The following is a 20,717-nucleotide window of genomic DNA, read 5'->3' on the forward strand; positions in this document are numbered from 1 at the left end:
AAGATTTTGATTACTGTAGATTCTTTGTTTTTTTCATATAAATTTTAGAATAAGCTTGTCAATTTTATGGTATAAAATCACACTGAGATGAAAATTAAAATTAATTTGAGTCTAGAGATTAATCCAGAGACAATTAAAATTTTAACAATATTGAGTCTACCAATTCATGAACATAATATATTTCTCTATTTAAGTCTTCTTTAATTTTCAGTAATGTTCTGTAGTTTTCTATGCAGAGGTTCTTCCCAATTTTTTAAAAATTTACTTCTAAATATTTTATATTTTTGTAAATGTAACTTTAAACCTTAACTTCCAATTGCTCACTGCAAGTATGCATAAATATAATTGAATTTGCACTAACTCCCACACTGATCTCACTTATTGATTCAAGTCACTTTTACTGAAATTATTTATGATGGTTACTTGTACACATGCACATATCACCCATGAATAAAGGCCACTTCTTCCTTTGCAAACTATTCTTTTTAATTATTTTTCTTGCATAATTTCCAGGAAAATACTGAATAAACGTCTGACAGAAGATATCATTGCCTTCTTCCCGATCTTAGAAAAGCACTTACCTTAGGTAAGCACTTACCTATAAATATAATGTTAGCCATAGGATTGGACTTGTTTTTGAAGATGGGATTTATCAAATATTCCTACAGGTGATACTATGTTGGGTTAGGGGTAAGTACTGTCCTGTGCAATGTAGAATGTTTAGTAGTATCCCTGGCTCCTACATATCATATGGCAATACCACCCTTCCCATAGTTGTCACAGCCAAAAATGTTTTGGACATTTACCCTATGGCCAAAATTATCCTTTTTTTGAGAACCACTGAGGCAGTAGGCAGCAGGCAAAACACACAAGAAATTCTAGTTAACATCATCAGAGAGATCTTCAGGCAGCTTGCTGAGTGGGGACTCATATTTTCTTTCTTTTTTTATTGTTGTTCAATTATAGTTGTCCCCATTGCCTCCCCATTACTTCTCCCCACCTATCACATTTAGTCCTACCCTATTGTCTTTGTCCATGGGTCCTTTGTACCTGTTTCTTGATGACTGTTCCTTTCTTTAATTTTTTATTGTTTTTCAGTTACACTTCTCCCCTTTTCTCCCCATTACTTTTCCCTGCCCTGTCCACCCCTCTTCTCCCACATTTGATCCTCCCCCACCCCTGTTGTCCTTGTCCATGGGTCCTTTATACATGTTACTTGACTTGATTTTTCCTCCATTATTTCCCTCCCCCTCCTCTCATTACTGTCAGTTTGTTCTTTATTTCCCTGTCTCTGGTTCTATTTTGCCCATTTGTTTATTTTGTTGAATAGGTTCCACTTATAGGTGAAATCATGTGGTATTTGTCTTTCACACTTGAGCTGCAACCTGACTAGCTCAATTCCACTAACTACTTACACCCCTTAGTCTATTCAGAGGCTCTGGCTCATTATTTTAGGAATAGGGTGAACCCAAAGAATTAGCCAACACCTCCAAGATATTGCATTATAGCCCTAGGGAGGAGGTATTTTCAGGCCTCCAGGCTTTCCATGTCTGTCAGAGACCACACAGAATGAAGACAGCCTTGTCTTCCTCTCCATGATTTGTTTTTCCTGAAGAGTTAGAGCTAAGGTCTTAAGAGATTTTCTCATGTCCAGTTAAGTAAAAGGCTACTCCTTTTTTGAAAAAGATTTTATTCATTTATTTTTAGAGGGGAAGAGAAGAAGAGAAGGAGAGAAATATCAATATATGGTTGCCTCTCATGTGTCCCCTGCTGGGAACTGGCCTGCAACCCAAGCATGTGCCCTGACTGGGAATCAAACTGCGATCATCTGGTTCGCCGGCCCCTTGCTCAGTCCACTGAGCTACACCAGCCAAGGTGAAGCTACTAATTTTTTAAAAGAGTTATTAAATTTGCTTTTTAAAAGAGCCATACTTTTACACATACAGTCTTTTTTCTAATAAGTATCATAAATGCTCTTCAAATGTAAAACACTTTGGGAAAAAACTTTGAGAAATTCAGCATACCTTAAGAGACCCAACCCTCCTGTGTGAACTTCACAGTGAGCCCATGTTTCTCAATCTCTGCCACATGGGACTGCAGGAGGTCTTTCATACACTGAGCAAACTTACTACATGTTTCAAATATACACATTTCAGTTTTTCAAATATTTTTGATGCTTATAAAATGTAAAGTAATATAAAAGGAACTTTTTCTAATCAAGTATTTTTGTAATTCATAGATACTAAAGATAATAATTAATGTCCTGCACAAATGTTTGCAAAATGACCACTAGAAAAGGTGGGGAACAAGAAGGCTAGGAAAAAAGAAGAAATATAAAGTAAAGAAAATTACAAGCATCAGAGAAATAGGAATCATTAGAGAGTTTTTTAAGATTCACTATGAACAGAACTGGTTAACATAGGTATGGGAACATACTCTGGAACTTAAAATGTGGCCATAAAAAAATAAACAGTTAAATGGAAATTAGCACATCTATAAGTGCACTAGTGCCCAAATATGCTATAATTCTGGACATCATTTCAATTTTATCACCAAAGTGATGTCTTTAATTATTCAATCTTGTAAGGAAATTATCTTCCCATGAGATTGTGCTTCCAACTGCATAATAAACACAGGGTTCCAACTGCTAAAATATACTTTATGATATAATCAATTATATTATTCCACAACCAAAGGTCAGTAGGTTTGCCTTCACATAAGAAGCCAAAGCATTTTTATTTATAAAAAAGAATTTCAATTCCAAGCCACTTTTGCAGGAAATTCCAATAATGAGATTTTACTGTGGAAATGTTAACACAGTACAGCTTCAGCACATGCTTAATTTGGGATATCTAAAGAAGAAACATCTTCAAGATGTTCCAAGTATGAAGCCCACTCCAACTGTAAATGACTCATGTTTATGGCTGTGATTAACAGACTGCCAGTGCATTCATCTATGGAGCAGGATTTTTAGCTAGTTCAAGTATGCATTCAAAATAATGAACTCCCAGAGTACCAAGTTCTTCTTGTAATTATATTTCACATAACCCATCTACTTGAGTGAAAATTATTCTTTATTTGGCCATGGTTTATATGTAGTTTGACAATTATGTTTTACCTTCCTTCAGATCAAAAAACATCTGCCAGTAAAACAGAAGGAAATAATGGGGAAAATCTCAATTAACTGAGCAGGTAATTGAGTAACTGCCTACCATTCCAGTAACACAAATGTGTTTACCTAAAAGATCAGAGATATTATCTACCTTCATAGCCATTTAGAAGAAAAATCCATGTTTTTTTCAAAATGGCATATAAACACATTCCTAGAACATTTTCAAATAAATGGATTATTCCACTGAAATTTGATTTTAAAAATACAGAACTAAAAATCACATACAGAGAATTCTTTAAAAAATGAAAATTATGGAATAAGAATTACTATATAAGGATACATAATTAGGTGACTATTTAAAAAATGCAATCGCACACTCAAATAGACATTCACTAACCTCCACCATTTTCCCTCCCACTTCAACTCCTCAATTTCTTCCTTTCCTATGTCAATTTTAACCCCATATTTTTTTTCTACTAAAATAATTTGTTGACTGGTCCCATCTCTTTAACACACTCAGTTCAGTTATGTTTTCTCATTAATGTAACAGTGAGGATGATTTGTGCAGCCATTGTGACCCTTCATTTTCTACTCGTGTACCTTTGCAAGTCAATGACCTAAGGGAAATTTTTGTTCTCTAGTTGTATCTTCCATCAGAATAAGAAAAACATACCAAATATATGAAATATATTTCAACTGTATTGCAATGGATTCAAATGCAGTGCAATTGTGTTACATTTTACTAGTCATCATTGAGGTTTTAGGTCTCTGTTTTACTTTACTCATTTGTGGTACTGCTACATCAAAAAAGGAAAAGCAGAAAGGAAACTATTCATATTTTAATATTACCTACAAGGTTGTATCTTAATTCTAGGTAGAGAATTAAGGTGTAAAAATTAAGTGACTAGCATACAATCTCCAAATAAAATGTTTCTTTTTCTCAGCCTTATGATAGGAGATTCTGGTTCAACTAGCTTCTAGCCAGCATCCTTTATGTTGCTCCTCTCAGCTTACCACTAAAACTATTAAAGACAACCTCTAAAGTCAAAACTAACAGACAACCACTGCCATAATCTAGAAGAAATGAATAGATTCTAATGTTGAAAACCCTAACGGGAATTTAATGACTTCATGTCATATTCAACTTTCACTTCCAGTTTCTGAGCTCATGCACATAAAAAACTAAGAATATATCTTTCTTTCCTCCATGAGTAAAGAGTCACCCAGAGTTCTTAGCTTTGAGAATGACACTCTGAGACAAATACTCTTTATCTAAATATCCTACCATCTTTAAGAAAAAACCTGAGCAGGAAGTAGAGGAGAGAAGCCTGTGGTATAACAAGTTCTCTTAGGCTGTGGCAGATGGGGTGGAGGGGGAAGTGAATGGGGCAAAGACAAATACTGATTTGCTAGAAATTATAGATGCCATGTAAAACTTCTCCTTAGAGTAGCAAAGAACTGGGCTATTGAAGTTGAAAAAAATCAAACTGCAACTGTCAAATAAAAACTGTCAAAAATGGTCACTAAAATGGAAATAATGTCCCTTAACCTGTAAAGAGAACACTGAAGTTTTCATCACCGTTACAGCAGAAAAGGAGGTAAAACAAGGGAAATCTACTCATCCGGTGTATCCCTGTGGCAATACTTAAAATTGAATAGGAAAAAAAAAACTTTTAAGTAGAACATGGGAAAAAGAAAAGTGTTCCAAAAATTCAGAGCTAACCTCTGAAAAAAAAATGTTTTTAGCAGAATCTAAAAGAAAATTTCAGAAAACAATTTTGTATCCTCATTTTAAACAAAGAAAGATGGCCTCTATGAAAAGGAAGCAGGATGGAACAAAGAGGTTTCCAGGCAGATTAAAAAGGCAATAGGGTAAAAAGAAGAGAAGAAACGATATTATTTAAAACAGATTACAAAGAAACTAAAAACAGAATAGAAGAATTGATACTGAATAAGATAGGTTTATGCATTATTTAATTATTATTGCTATAGATCTCACAGGGAAAAATAAAAAGGAAAGTATGATAGGAAAGTGAAAACACAGAGACTAGGCAGTTAACATGCAGTTAATGAGTATTTCTAGAGGAAAGTCCAGAGAAATTGAACAGAAACAATGGCAAAATGTATATTTGAAGAATACTTTCCAAAGCTCAGAAAGAGGAGTCACATGGCTCTGGGGAAAAAATGAATAAAAACATAAATCTTAACATGTCTGACACATTTTTAGCTAGTGAATAAAAACATTCTGAAAGATTTTAGGCAAGGTTAAAAATGTGTAGATACAAAAAATTTAAATATACTAGTTTTGGTCATATTATCAACCTAAGAATTTTCCATCATCTTTCCCCCAAAAGAATGTCAATTTTGACAATCACCCAGGAATACGAGAGTCCTTGTGGAGGTCCAGTGAAACAGTTCTAACACAGTTGGAGAAAAAAAATTTGAGATGAGATGCAAAGGGTAAGAGGATAGTTTCACTTAACTGCATTACCCCTCCCACAAAGCTCAGTCTCAAGAGAGGCCTTCTCAGCCCACAGTTCCTCCCACAGGGGAAAGTGAGTGCGTGTGAGTGAGCACATGCTTTCCCCAGGTGTGCAGGATGGTGGCAAAGTGACAAGTGAGCCACTACTTTCACACTCCATTCAGAATACTGAGACACAAACTGAGGGTCAGTGAATGGCTAGAAGATCAAAATGACAGGTAAGGACTCAGATCAGAATGTATTAAAGAAGCATAGATCCTACAAATATATCACTTAAAATACTCCATCAGGAAGGCCACCCATGAGCTACTGAGTTACCTACCTTACCTGTGAATTCCCCAAACTGACCCATTGGTACCCCCAATGCTCCACAAGCATAATACACACACATTCCTGTCCCATGGCTGGTTTACTCTTTGTGTCCTCAAGTGTGAAGAGGGTGAGAGTGAGCCTTTGCTGGGTGCTAGTGAGAACGGCAGAAAGCTGGCCTGACTCCACAGGAGCGAAAGAAAACACACAAACCCCAGCATTCATCAGCACCACAGGGTGATGCTGTCACTCTGGCATACACTCTGGAGAATTCCTTCATAAAAGGGTGTTCCCTCTTATGTGGAGAAGGTATATCACAGGAAAAAAACTGAGAAAACCTCAGAATTCTAAACAAGGCTAACGGAAAGTGTTTCTCCGAGCCAGTCAGTAAAGACTGGAGGAGCTGGCTGCTTCTTCAAATAAGATAGCAGTACAGGCTTCAAGGAGCAGAAAAAAGAAGGAACGGTGACACCATAGAATGAAAACAATAATTTTCCAGTAACCACCCCTCCAAAATAAAGATCTGTGGTTTTCCTGATAGAGAATTCAAAATAGTTGTTTTAAGGGAGTTCAGTGAGCTATAAGAAAACAGAAAAATAACTTAACAAAATCAGGAAAATAATACAAGAACAAAATTAAAAATTTAACAAAGAAAAATTATAAAACAAGAACTAACCAGAAGTTCTGGAGCTGAAGAATACAATGAATGAAATAAAAAAAAGTAATAGTGAACATGAATGGTAAACTTGATGAAGCAGAAAGAATCTGTGAAGTAAAAGGTCATTTGAAATTATCTAGTTTGAGGAGAAAAAAGAAAAAAAAAGATTTTAAAAAAGTGAAGAAAGCCTGTGTGAACTATGGAAGAGACAATCTATGCATCATAAGAATCCCAGAAGAGGGAGAGAAGGTGAAATAAGCACAAATCTTAATTAAAGAAACAATGGCTTGAGATCATCTCAAATCTAGGGAGTGATCTGAAAATGCAAATTCATGAAGCTCATAAGTCCTCCCAGACTCTCAATTCAAAATGATAATCTTTAAGACATTTTACAATAAAACTACTTAAAATTAAAGACAAACAGAAAAAAAACTCTCACATACATGAAGATTCCCATAAAGCTACAAGCAGATTTCTCAGCAGAAATCTTCCAGGCAAGGAAAGAACAGGATGATATATTAAAATTGCTGAAAGATAAAACTTCCAACCAAAAATACTTTGCCCAGCAAAGTTATCCTTCAGAGATGAAGGAGAAAGACCCAATGAACAAAAGGTGAGAGAGTTCATCACCATGAGATTTACCTTACAGAAAACACTAAAAGGTCTTCAAACTGAAATGAAATGATGTTAATGAATAACATGAAAATATAAAAACAATATATATAGTCAAATTCAGAAATTCTTATAATGTAATATAGTAATGTGTTAATTACTTAACCCTAGTTCAACAGTTAAAGAATGTAAGTATTCAAAATAACTGTAGCTAAAATAATTTGTTAGTGGATATACAAAATAAAATTAGATAAATTGTGACACAGAAAATATAAAATGCAGCCCTGGCCAGGTGACTCATTTGGTTGGAGCCCCATCCCGCACCAGAAGCTTGCCAGATCAGTTCTCAGTCAGAACACACACCTGAGCTGCAGGGTCAATCCCCCACTGGGAGGCAACCTACTGATGTTTCTCTCTCATATCAATGCTCCTCTCTCTCTCCATCTCTTCCCTCCCCTCCCTCCCTCTTCCTCCTCTCTCTAAAATCAATAAACATATTCTTGGATAAGGATTTAAAACAATAAAATGTGGGCAGCAGGAGTAAAAGGGTAAAGTTTTTATGTGGCATCAAAGTTAAGTTTATTAGCTTTAAAATATATATATATGTATTATGTTTTATGTAAGCCTTATTATAACCATAGGGCAAATGCCTAAAATAGACACATGAAAGTGAAAGAGAAGGGAATCAAAGCATACTACCACAGATAATCAATAATTCACAAGGGAAGACAGCAAGAGAGAAAGAAAGGAACAGGAACTATAAAACAGCCAGAAAACAATAATGGCATTAGTAAGTCCTTACCTATCAATACTTACTTTAAATGTGAGTAGGTTAAGTTGTTTAATCAAAAAAATACAGAGGAGCTGAATAGATAAAATAAAATCCAACCAAACACTGCCTACAAGAGACTCACTTCAGCTTTAAGGACAAACATAGGCTCAGACTGAAAGGATGAAGAAAGTTATTCCATAAAAATGAAAACCAAAAAAAACGCAAAATAGCTATACTAAAGTCTATCAGGGAAAATAGACTTTAAATAGAAAATTGTAACAAACGACAACAAAAGTCATTATATAATGATAAAGTGGTCATAATAACTGTAAATGTATATGTACCTAGCTTAGGATCTTCTAAAAATATTAAGCAAATACTAACAGATCTGAATGAAGAAATAGAAAACTAATGTGCAAAGATACTTCAGCATCTACAAATCAATTGATGTGATATACAATAACAAAATAAAAATATACAATAAAAGCATTTGACAAAAATATCTCACTTTTCTTAAAACAAAATCATCACTAAGTAAAATACATAAATCCAAGAGTCTTCATATATTTAAACAAAAATGTCACAACTAAATAAATTACAAATACTTGAAATAATAAGAGGCATAATTATTATTTTCCATATTAATTTTTAAATATCAAAGGACAAAGATATAATGAAAGTTATACCATTCTAGCTAATAAAGTATATTAGAAATCTACAGCGATGAAAACCTTCAACCAGTATTACGATAGTGGCTCCAGATTAGTTGCAAAAAATATATATTCTAAATATGTACACTACAAAATCTTAACATAAGAAAATGTGATATTTCAAATCACTAAAGAAGGTATAGGTTAATCACAAGTTATTAAGAAAATGAGCATACAAATGTCTAGCAAGCACTCAGGTCATAAGGAGAGGAGCAAAGTTCTGAAGGTTAGCCTCCAAACTGAGCCAGACAAAAGCATTTGAAATTAAACAGCTCATTAACACTGCCAACAGAACTATGAATATGCACATACGCATCAATTGTGTCTGTATTTACTAACCCACTATGCCTCACACTATGTTACAAAAGAAGAAATAATCAGTGTCCCCACAAATTATGCCCCCAAAATTAGCAAGGGGAGTGAAAAATCTCTTTAGAAATCTTCCTCTTTTCATCGGTTATCTTTCTTGTGTGTTGAAAGAATGGAAGAAACATCAAGCTACACTAAAAGATCCTGTATTATCTATGTGTGTATGTGTGTATATATATATGTATGTATATTTAATTATATGTATATATAAAGAGGCTCGCTGCATACTCTGTGGAATTGGCTCACAAGACTCAAATTTTGTTGTTCACTAATTGCATGATCGTGGACAAACTACTCAGTTCCACTAAGCAGATTTAAAATGGGGGTGATAATACCTAACCTCACAGATTACTTTGTGAATTAAGTGAGATAATCCTTATGAAATCTAGTTTTGTAGCCAGAGTAACACCTCAGGGTGTACCTAAGATATACTCGGAGGTTATTATTTTCAAACAAACCATGTAAAACTGCCTTGAGCCTCCTGTAAGACTACACAAGAGAAAGAGTCCATCATGGTCTCTTCAAATAGGCCTGCTGCACAGCATCCCCGTCAAAGGGCAATGCAGCCCACAGAGTGAACATTAGGCTTTATCCTCCGTAACAAGGGAGCCACCAAACTCCCCGAGACAAGCCAAAATGTCATCATGTGAGGGGCTTTTCCTGTGGAAGCAAACCGAAACTAAGATCCCCTCTAGTTTAAGCCACTGCATACCACCACGCACCTTTCCAGGTATAAATCTTTAATGGAACAACCCAGTTAAGATTTGAAGGGAAAACCCGACTCCACAGGGGGCCTACCATCATTCATATCAACCCTCCTAAAAGTCAAATTTAAAAGTTCCCTTAATATTATATACTTTCTTTGGGTATTCCCAATACTCAAACTCATTGATTCACTCTTTTCCACTTGATCCCAAAATCAAGTGTAAGGATTAGCTATTATTTAAAAGCAACTCCAGGAAAATTGTTGTTAAGGCAAATTTGCAGAAACTGCTTGATACAATCTACTGAAGTTGAACATATACCTAATATGTCCTACCTATTTCACTCCTCAGTTTATGCCCAATAGACATGGGTATGTGTATAAAAAAAATAAAATAAAATAAACTGGGCATAGCAGCATTATTTGTAATAGCTCCTAAGTGTAAGTAACCCAAATTTCCATGACCATAGAATGAACTCATAAACTATGGTATAGAAAATATATAATGGAATACTATACAACAATAAAAATAAACAAACTACTATTACTTTCAACAATATAGATAAATATTATAATTGCCGTTTTCTCCAAATGCAGGTAGTGGTTCCAGCCTTCTTGTACAAAAGTTCAATCCTGTTTAGTGGTCATTATGATTCGAAGTCCTGGTTTTAGGAAATAATTCAGCTGGCAGTTCATCTGGCCCTAGTCACTGAGAGAGTTAGGCAAAGTGACCCTCTTCCACGCAGTGACTGAGTAAATAAATAGAGGCAGAAGGGGACACAACGTGGGCTCTGTTGTCAGCACCTGGCTAAGTAGATAGAACTTCTCTGAAGTTTGATAAGGTTTTAGTCACTCTTTCTGAGAAGAGCCGGTTCTGCCATCTCTCCAGGGGACAAAGGGAGTGTCCTAGAAACAGAATGTCACTCTTGGAGGGTGAGTCTCCAAGCAAATGGATGTAATTACACTAAAAAGGAGACTAAGTTTCCCATGAAAGAAATATTAATCTGATACCCTAATGCTAGAACTGCTTTGAAAAAGTAATTAATGATTCAGTTATGATGGCAGTTCATTCCTTCATTGTGCAAGTATTTATTAAGTACCTTTTATGTGCTAGGCATGTGTTAGATGCAGCAATACAAGAATAAACAGGAGACACACAAAACCCTGCCCTCAAATGGGGCTACAGTACAGCAAGAAAAACAGATAAATCAGCCAAAACTTTCAAGTGTACAGATAAGAACACATGGGGAAAATAGCAAAACTAGTTTATAGCAGGAGTTAGGAGAGTGTTCCAGGGCATTCTGCCAATAGCAGAGAATGGTCTTGGCATCTCAGATAAGTGGGAGGGACCTCAAGGAAAGACAAAGCTGAGGAAGAGCACAGCCAAATGTTCCTGGATGAGCAGCAGGAACGGGCCACACGTGTAGAATAACCACAGCACAGGAAGTCCAAGAAGGGGGCCACGCCAATAGAGTGCCAGTCAACCCATGAGAGGCAGGCATTTTGACAACCCATCTTGAATCACCTTAATACCCCAAGTTTGTGTCATTTTAAGGGAAAAAAGCTGCAGCAAATATGTGTGCATTAACATTTTCTCTGAATAAAATTTCCTCCTGGGACATTAGAGTCTATGCTAGCTAGGAAATTTGCAGCAACTTACCAAGTTGACTAGTGCAGGCATGAGCCCAGAAAGCCATAATATCTAGGTGAGATCAGCACACTTAATAGCATAATGGATCAAGAGAAAAAAGTCCCCTTCCTCTCATTTTACATGAAATTTCCCACCTATACCACAGTTGTACTCTATATCCTATTAATATTAAAGGTAGACAAATAACATGATCCACAGTCTTAGTTACTCAACAAACCTTCGTGCATATATATCATCATGTGCCAAGGTTCTGGGAAGAAGAGAGAAGATGTAAAGACAAAGATGCTGAAAAGAGGCAACCTAACAAGTGGAAAAAAAACACACACTTTACAATCCAATAAACTGATGCTTAAATCCTTACTCAACTACTTACAAAGAATCTTTTTCTTCTTTGAAGAAAGTTGGTAACTTAACTCTCCTTAGCCTGATTCCCATAATGATTAAACACTGCCCTGGAGTGTTCTGCAGGATTAAATGAGATAATGTGTGCAAAGCACTTAGGAGAAGTTTTAGGCCAAAGTGCAGTGATTCAGAAAAAGCTGGTCCTCCAGGCTCTGGCCACTCCATTTCTCTTTGCATCGACTCACTCCCTCACTAGGATTTGCAAGCACAGATAGGGACACCATCGTTTGGCAGCCATCTGCATTCCCTGCCCCTGCAAACAGCTGCCCCTTGGTTGCCACTTGTGTGGAGTGCAACCTGCTTTGAAGGGGAGACCCATGTCGTGGCTTAGGACCATTTGGACAGGAAAATCCATCCAGGGTCCAGATGCACTGACCGTGAGCTATAAAAGGGAAGGACATGATTCCTTTATCCCACAAAATCTTTGCTCAGTGGGAAATGGTGTGAGCAGAGGAGGACTAAATTAGGGTTCCCTAATGTGCTGAGCCAGGCAGCTCTTGCCCAATTCAAATTACAATTTGGGAGTAAATGCTACAGGAGTATAAGAATTTTTAAGAAACCATCTTTCTAGCAGACTATTTCACTTGCTGTGTTTCTACAACAATCTGCCTCCTTATAGCTATTTTATGATAGTGCTACTTATGTTCTTTCCTTTTCTTGTTTGAAAGTCATTCTGAATCTCTTAATAAGTCTAAGGTCTTGAGGTATTTGCTTATTAATCTGTATATCCCACAATATTCTTTAGATAAAAGAAATAAAATCTAACCTAAACTGTGTTCACTATGGTTGCTATTAGTGTGTGTATTTAAATAAATATTTCAGCTACTGTAAATTATATTTTATATAATGATCATTTTAGAGGTGAGAAAAGTTTTAAAAAGCTGAGACTAAGTCCATGAAATAATTACCACAAAACTATAAGCTAAAATCAATGTCTGCCAAGACTAATGGATTCTTACCTATCTTTATGGCCACATAATTGTCTAAAATACATTTATTCAAATTAAACACAAAAACAAATTTTTAAATAACCAGTTTAATGGCCATATATAGATATAGCCCTGATTGACACAAAATAATCCTCTGACTAATCATGAACTAGTCAGAAGAAGATAAGTAAGAATCCCCTACACAAAAGTCAAAGGTTAGAATACTCTGTGCTCAGAAATGATAACCCATGCTCTGATTCATGGTAATCCTGGCATTCCGGGGGAGTATGCAAAGTTTGGTATAAACTTGCAGAATTAACGTTGCCTCCAGGGGCAGGGCAGTAAGGTCAGTGAGTGGCAAAGTCAAAAGCAAAGACAAAAGGCCATGGCCTTCTCCTGGGTTGCACTGTTATACCGATCTCTCAATAAGGGTGTTCTCATGGGTTCTCCCAGTTCCACTTATGACTTGCTCTCCTCACTGATTCACTGAAGGGCTCATCTCTGAAATACAGATGCTAACCTGCTGAAATATTCCCAAGGTTGAAAGCTGAAAATATTTGAAAGATGAGTAAGTGCACCTGGGGCTCCAAGGACTGATGCCATAAAACTGTCATTATCCACCACCAAACGTTATTTCACCCACTCACTTGATGTGCATCTGTGGCATGTTCACACTGCATATGGCTGCGGACAGAAAATGCCTCATTTCGAAACCAGCACAGTGGGTCTGGGAGGCTTCTGCTGCAGTGCTGGCTCCTTTTTAGTTTTAGCTCCAAACCTTGTCACCCTAACATAAGGACGCAGAACAAGCCTCCATGAGGGCTCAGAAAGTTCCAAATCTGTGGCTCACTCACTAATGTGCGGCTTGAACGCATTACTTGAAAGTATTATTTAAAAATCTAAAATGTCAAAAGCATCTATTTTATATCTCTGCTACCTTTGGACATGGTCATATTTTCAACCAACCAAAGGCAAGTCTATCCTAGATGAAAAGGACTTTGGGGCAAGAGTCCTTTGCCCTGAAGAGAGGGTTCCCTCAGCCTCTCCCAGCAGCCCTGCTGGGTAGTTAAAACTTCTGTCAGGAATTACTTATATTCTCAACACAATGCACACTGCCCTTCAATCGGTTTGCTTCTCTCCTGAGCACTCAGAACATGAGGGTGCTCTGCCCCCATCCATTCTGCTATCTTTCTTTAACAATTCACAGTACTGAGCAACTAATTATTACAATTTCTGCTTCCCTTTACTGTTCTTGGCTGAATATTATTTCATTAATTCACTCAATGAGAACTCACAGAATAAATTTCTAAAACACTAAAAGGAATGAAAAGAACAGAAAAAATATCATCTCCATTTTAAGCTTAGAATATAGTTCAGGGGGGAAGAACATAAAAAATGTAAATAACAATATCAAAGAGACTGTAGTTTAAAGTTCTGACACACAGAGTGTAAACAAGTAGCATCAGCACTAAGACAGAAGAAACAACTCTAGATGGGGTGGGGGCAGGTAACAACACAGGGATGGAAGCAAGTCCCATAGAGCAGCTGTAGGTGCGTGAGCTGGGTGAAAGGAGAAGGTCTGTCAGAGCAAGGGTCTCTGAGGGGTTTTTTTGTACCATGGGCCCTTTGTAAGCCTAAAGTCTCCACAACCTACTCACAACATTTTTAAATACAGAAAATAAAATATATTGGATGACAGAGGAGATCAATTATAGCCATTTCTCCTGTAATGCTTTGAAAACATGAATTTGTTCCAATGCAATTGATGCATTAGGAAACAATTTGGGATTCACACAGATATTATGTTTGCTTATGCAGCATTCTATCCACAAAAAGCACATGGTGAATGCAAAATCAGTACCCTCGGAACCTAGCCACATAGGAGCACACAAACATGCACACCCCAAACTTCTACCAACTTCTCCAGTTCACCACACAGATGTTGTCAGCTGTACCCATCACACTGCTGCTACTGCTACAACTTTCCATCTGTGTTCAAACCACCCTGTTTCACAATAACTCACAAGACTTGTGACCACAGTACATTTCAGGTATTTTTCAAGGTAAGGTACCATATCTATTCTAGTACCTACAAATTTATGTATTTTTTTTTTTGTAGGTAGATGAGGCTACTGTATTCAATGACTGATCCATGTAATTGCCAAGGCCTCTATGTAGGGGTAAGAGTGGTGGAGCTTAATTGCTTGATGTCTTCCTCCTTGGACAGTTTTGATGATTTCCTCCTTCCTGGCCTGGAGCTGCTCTTCCTGGTGCTTGCGAGTTTCCTTGCTCTTAGATCTGCAGGTCTTAGCCTGGTCAGCCAGAAGCTCCTTGCAAGCCTTGTCCACCTTCAGCTTGTAGAAGTGTTCCATGAGAATCCGCTTGTTTTTTAACACATTACCCTTCGCTTTTAGGTCCAGGCTGTGGTACACATGGCCGTCAATCTTCTTTGACTCATGGTATCTTCTGAGTATCTGGCAAAGAATTCTCATCCTCCTAACCCAGGCCGCTTTCTTAGGCATTCGAGCATTGGCAGTACCCTTCTGCTTACCTATGTCCATATGCCTGACCTTCCTGTGGACCAGGGTATTTTTCCAGCATGGAGTCTGGGAATGGACAGTCACAGGCTTCCGGATGATCATCCCATATTTGATCAGCTTCCAAATCTGCTGATGGGAATTGGCATTGGCAATTTCATTGGTCTCACTGGGGTCCAACAAGACCTTCTTTTTGCCACAGCAGAGGCACCAGAGGTAAGCCTCTTCTGAAGCCAGAGCATACTCATGGTTGCTGCCACAGCAGTGAAAGGTGAATTTATGTATTTCCTAAACACAACATAGAACCATATATAATGTGCTACCATTTTATTATAAGAAGACAGAAGCCTCACAAAAGTGTTTTATTAACAAAGTTTTTGAGTGTTATGCCTAGAACTCCATGTTTCCCATGAACCCTGTGGCTTTCATAGTGTGATTTTGCATAGCAAGGTGATCTTAGAAACATGTATACTGCAGTAGAGTAGAACTGACTGTATATTTTAAATATTTTCAAAACAAACGTATAAAAGAGTAATACATGTGCTTTTTAAATCAACACATTGAATTACAAGGCCCAGTAGTTTGCCAAATAAACTACCATAATTTAAACATATTCACACAAATGACATGTAGAGATACTTGTAACTGCAATATGACATGAGAAAAGCCACAGGTAGGTACTACTAATACTCCTATGGTTTGCTACCAGTTGATAATTGAAGAAAATGTTAAATTTCAGTAACATGTAGAGATACTTGTAACTGCAATATGACATAAGAAAAGCCACAGGTAGGTACTACTAATACTCCTATGGTTTGCTACCAGTTGGTAATTGAAGAAAATGTTAAATTTCAGTAACACATTCACAATAATAATGACACCATTTTCCCCATCCAATTTCATTGATGCCTTAAATTTCATCTTTACTCTCCAGGTAAAAAGCCCCTGTTATAGACAGAGCAGAGGGTGAGGAGCATGTCTATCAAAGAAATTGAAGTAGGCAAGAGCACTATGTGATGGGAATGGTCTAGCTAAAACCAGTCATGATGGAGAGGAGAAGAGGGAAGGGGAGGATAGGAAGAGGAGAAAAGAGAGAACACACAAAAATGCAGTGTGGGCCGATATCCAGTCCAGATAAGATTCCCTCATGACTTTCACATGTAAGAGAATTATGCCACCAGGGTCACCCTTCCTGCCCTAGTTGTGTATCTCATATCAGTATCAAGTCACTGCCTCACATGGATATCATCAGCCAATGCTATCATAACTGGATGTGGTCATGCCTTTCCAATGTGAATTTGTCCATATGCTTTTTCTTCTCCAAGTCTGATATAACAGAAAGATCACTTGAAATTTTTCTGTTGCCTAAACATCAATTTTATCTTTTTGAAGACCTGGTTATATAAACATGTCCTCTATCCATCACAAAAAGACAAATTTGGATACCTCATATACAACTTCAGTTGATTAACAGTGCTCTATTAATAACTGCTTCCAACCTGATAACAGCCCACCACAGTCCGGCACTCGGTGAACCCACCTAATAATTATCATCTTTCAATTTTAGAACTAACAGTATTAACTTGCTCATCTTCTCAGGTTGTGGGGGGTAGATAGAATAGTTATTATAAATCACATTACAGTTCTCAGGCAAGATTTATTACAAGTATTTCAGCAACTACATGGTAATGTCATTAAGCAGCAAAATATCTGAATCATCTCCTGCTCTGAATCTATGCCAAGCCCTGTCACTGGGTTTACACAAGACATGTCCTCTCATGCCCCATCTGCAGAGTCCTTGATCTATGTTCCATGTGGACTCCTGTTTTAGGAGGCACATGCCCAGGTTATCAAAGTCACTGCCCACAGAGAGCTGCTGAACTAACCCAGCTGTGGTGGTAAAGAGAACTCTGAAGGAGAGGGACCTGATTCTTTGCAAACATATGTGTGACTTTTCCTGCTTTAGTTTTCAGTGATTCTGATACTTCCCAAATAAGCATAGAGAAAAAGGGGGGAATTGATAAAACTCTGGACTCCATAACTCTGTTTTATCAGAGCTGTTCAGTTTCTGTTTGCTTTATGTCTGTGTATTCCATGAGACTTTAAAAATAAACTCCACTGAAAACCAAAATAAAAAGTTAAACACTACTAAACAAGATGACCTTCAAGGTCCTTTCCAGTCCCAGCATTTTATAGCAAGATACACAAAGGGCCTGTTCAGAGAGCATAAGCAGACATCCACATTTCTGTGATAAGGAATCAGAGATCCCTATCACAAATCCCCCCTTTTCCATGTTCCTCATAATTTGCATCTCCAAACCTAGGGGGACAAAGATGCTATTTGTAGATCATTAACTGATAGAATTAAGATGCTACACCATCTGGGGTGGGGGGGCACTGTATTTTTTTCATAACCATTTATCATTCTTAAACTCCCTCCCCCACAGTCACCACACTGTTGTCCATGTCCATGAGTCCTTTTTCTTTTTTTGCACAATCCCTCCACCCACTAGAGCTGACAGCCAGCTCTCTATCTATGAGTCTGTCTCTATTTTGCTTATTAGTTCAGTTTGTTCATGAGATTCCACATATGAGTGAAATCACATGGTACTTGTCTTTCTCTGAATGGCTTATTTCACTTAGCATAATGTTATCCAGATCCATCCATGCCATTACAAAAGGTAAAATTTCCTTCTTTTTTTACAGTCAAGTAGTATCCCACCTTGTAAATGTCCCATAGTTGTTTTATCCACTCATCTACTGATAGACACTCGGGCTGCTTCCAGATCTTAGCAATTGTAAATAACACTGCAATGAATATAGGGGTGATTATATTCTTTCTAATTAGTGTTTAAAGTTTCTTCAAATAAACTCCCAGAAGTGGAATTACTGGGTCATGGGATTAATAGCCAAAATTTATAAAGAACTTGTAAAACTCAACACCAAAAAAACCGAAACAATCCAATCAAAAAATGGGCAAAGGACCTGAACAGATGTTTCTTCAAAGAGGACATATACATGGCCAATTGACGTATGAAAAGATGCTCAACGTCACTAATCAGAGAAATGCAAATTAAAACCACAGTGAGATATCACCTCATACCTGTCAGAGTGGCTATCATCAATAAATCAACAAACAACAAGTACTAACAGTATTAACTGTTAAGGATGTGAAGAAAGGGGGACCCTTTCGCACTGTTTTGGGGAATGCAGATTGGTGCAGCCAATCAAGTATAATTTCAACTCCTTAACAGTTAAGGAGTAGTTACATTTAAACAGCCCTAAAATTATATTTGGCCCTTTGAAAGCAACAGGAAGCTGATGTGGCCCCAGGTGAAAATGAGTTTAACACCCCTGCAATAATATAAAAATAAACAGAAGCCAGTCATTTAAAATATTATCAACTTGAATCAGGAGAATAATTTTTATAAATATGTTTTTGTTGTATGGCCATCCAGAGAAATAGCAAGCAGTGTACATTCTCTTTGATATTTCACAAAAAGTTCACGTTCTTCAGGGTGAAAATCTGGCATATGCTTCACTGTTTCCATAGGATACATTTCACGTATTTCAGAGTGCCTAATGACTTCCTGAGTTGCACTCCTCCACAACACAGCTTGGCAGCAAGCTGCCTTGATAGAATCTTATATTGGTTTACAAACTGGAACATTGAGAACCTTGGTCTTCAGAGCAGTCTTGCATGTAACACTCATGTACAATCAAGTGAACTTCTTGTTCCATACAAAAATCTCATCCTCTCATCTCCTTTTATGTTCTCCCAGAGTATTTTCATAGTGGGTTGGTGGGTTGATGCTGCTGATGATGCATGACCTTTTTTTTTTTTTGCATTTTCCTTCTCTTTACTTCCTTCTCTGTATGCTAATTTCACACTTAACCTCAACTTCAACAGCACCTACAGTGGCCATAACCATCTGAAATAGGATTTTCAGATAAAATACAGGATGGCCAGTTACATTAGAATGTCATATAAATGATGAACAATTTTTAGTATAAGTATGTGCTATTTTAATTTGCAAATTCTGGTAACTCTATAGCTACACAAAAATTCACTACCCATACTTTTCTCTTTCCACAGGAATAAAACATTGTTCTAAAAAGTTGTAAAAATATGCTAACTGCTTAAAATATAAATTTTATAGATCAGTGGTTTCCAGGAGCTGGGAGTGTGAAGACATGTTAGCTACAAAGGGGCACAAGGGAATACTGAGAGTGATCCAACTGTGTCAATATCTTGATTCTGGTGGTGTTGACATGACTCTGCATTCATTATAATTTATAGAACTATACAGTAAAAAGAGTAATTTTACTGTAACTAAATAACATCTAAGGAAATCTGACTTTAAATAGTAGAAAATATATGTATACTACTCAATTTCAGGTGGACCTTACACATTTCCTATAGTATTTTATTTCAACCAAGGTATCACCAGAGTCAATGTCCTACAACAGCTATTTCAGTTTTAATTCTTTTTAAGTGCACACTTCCAACAGCACACCCCTCTCTGAAAACAGATTTGTTCATTCATGCAATATGCATCTAATATTAACTGGATCTATGCCAGGCTCTAGAAATACAAAGAAGAAAATAGAGTTCCTACCAAAAAAATCACTCACTGGCTAGTACACAAAGAGGCATTAATTTAACTTTTTTAAAAAAGGCATAGAGTTAAAAATTGTATAATTACAAGGTGGAGGAATAGCAAGCACACAACTCTCTTTGATAACTCAGGAAAAACTCAAAATGCTTGAGCCCAGCCTTTAAACTAGAGAGTTATGCAGCTGGATAGAGGAGAACAAGTACCCAGGGAAAAGAAGCAGAAGACGAGCTGAACAGGTGGGTCAGCACAAATGATGAATGCCCTTGTCATTCAGTTGCTGTCACAACTGTTGGCCTGTTGTAACACCAACTGATTGCAGCTAGCTGAAACAGAAAAAGTGCACTCTGCTGAAAGGTCATGCTGGTTCACAGACTCAATGGAAGACGAAAGCATCAAATATAGAAAATGGACACAAACAAACCCAGGGTACTCCAGATACCAAGGAGCAAAAAACACAAGAGCCATCCTGTAGCAGGAATAATGACTGGGATGCTGTTGCTGCCGCCACTGAAAATCAATGGATACCACCACGGATACCACGAATCAACTCAGCAGTTCCTTGACATTGACCCAGTTGCTACAGATTCAATCCCAGCAGGAGCACCTGATTGGCTGAGCCAGGGGTCCATGACTATACCCACCACCTGGCTGTCTGAGGCAGAGAGAGGCAAGAACGGCCTCCTTCCAAGGCTGTACACAACAAACTTGAAAAGGGGGTTGAATCTGGGCATGCAAAAAATGACACCTGTCAGAGTAACTCTACTCTCTTTAGCACAGTTATCATTCTGAGCTTCTAATAATGGGATGCGACTGATATTTCTAATCCTGTTTCCCACTGCTGGAAAGAAAAGC

General features: G+C 37.2%; 1 protein-coding gene and 1 pseudogene across 5 annotated transcripts in view; both read right to left on the bottom strand.

Annotated features, from left to right (window-relative positions):
* LOC119046947 (cAMP-specific 3',5'-cyclic phosphodiesterase 4D-like) overlaps positions 1-20,717 on the bottom strand; it is a 511,811-nt gene that overhangs the window by 351,960 nt on the left and 139,134 nt on the right. The gene's annotated exons all lie outside the window — the stretch shown is intronic.
* Positions 14,848-15,494, bottom strand: LOC119046955 (60S ribosomal protein L19-like; annotated as a pseudogene).

The sequence above is a fragment of the Artibeus jamaicensis genome, unplaced genomic scaffold (assembly GCF_021234435.1).
Source record: "Artibeus jamaicensis isolate MK-2021 breed Jamaican fruit bat unplaced genomic scaffold, CSHL_Jam_final scaffold_369, whole genome shotgun sequence".
NCBI classification, from domain to species: Eukaryota; Metazoa; Chordata; class Mammalia; order Chiroptera; family Phyllostomidae; genus Artibeus; species Artibeus jamaicensis.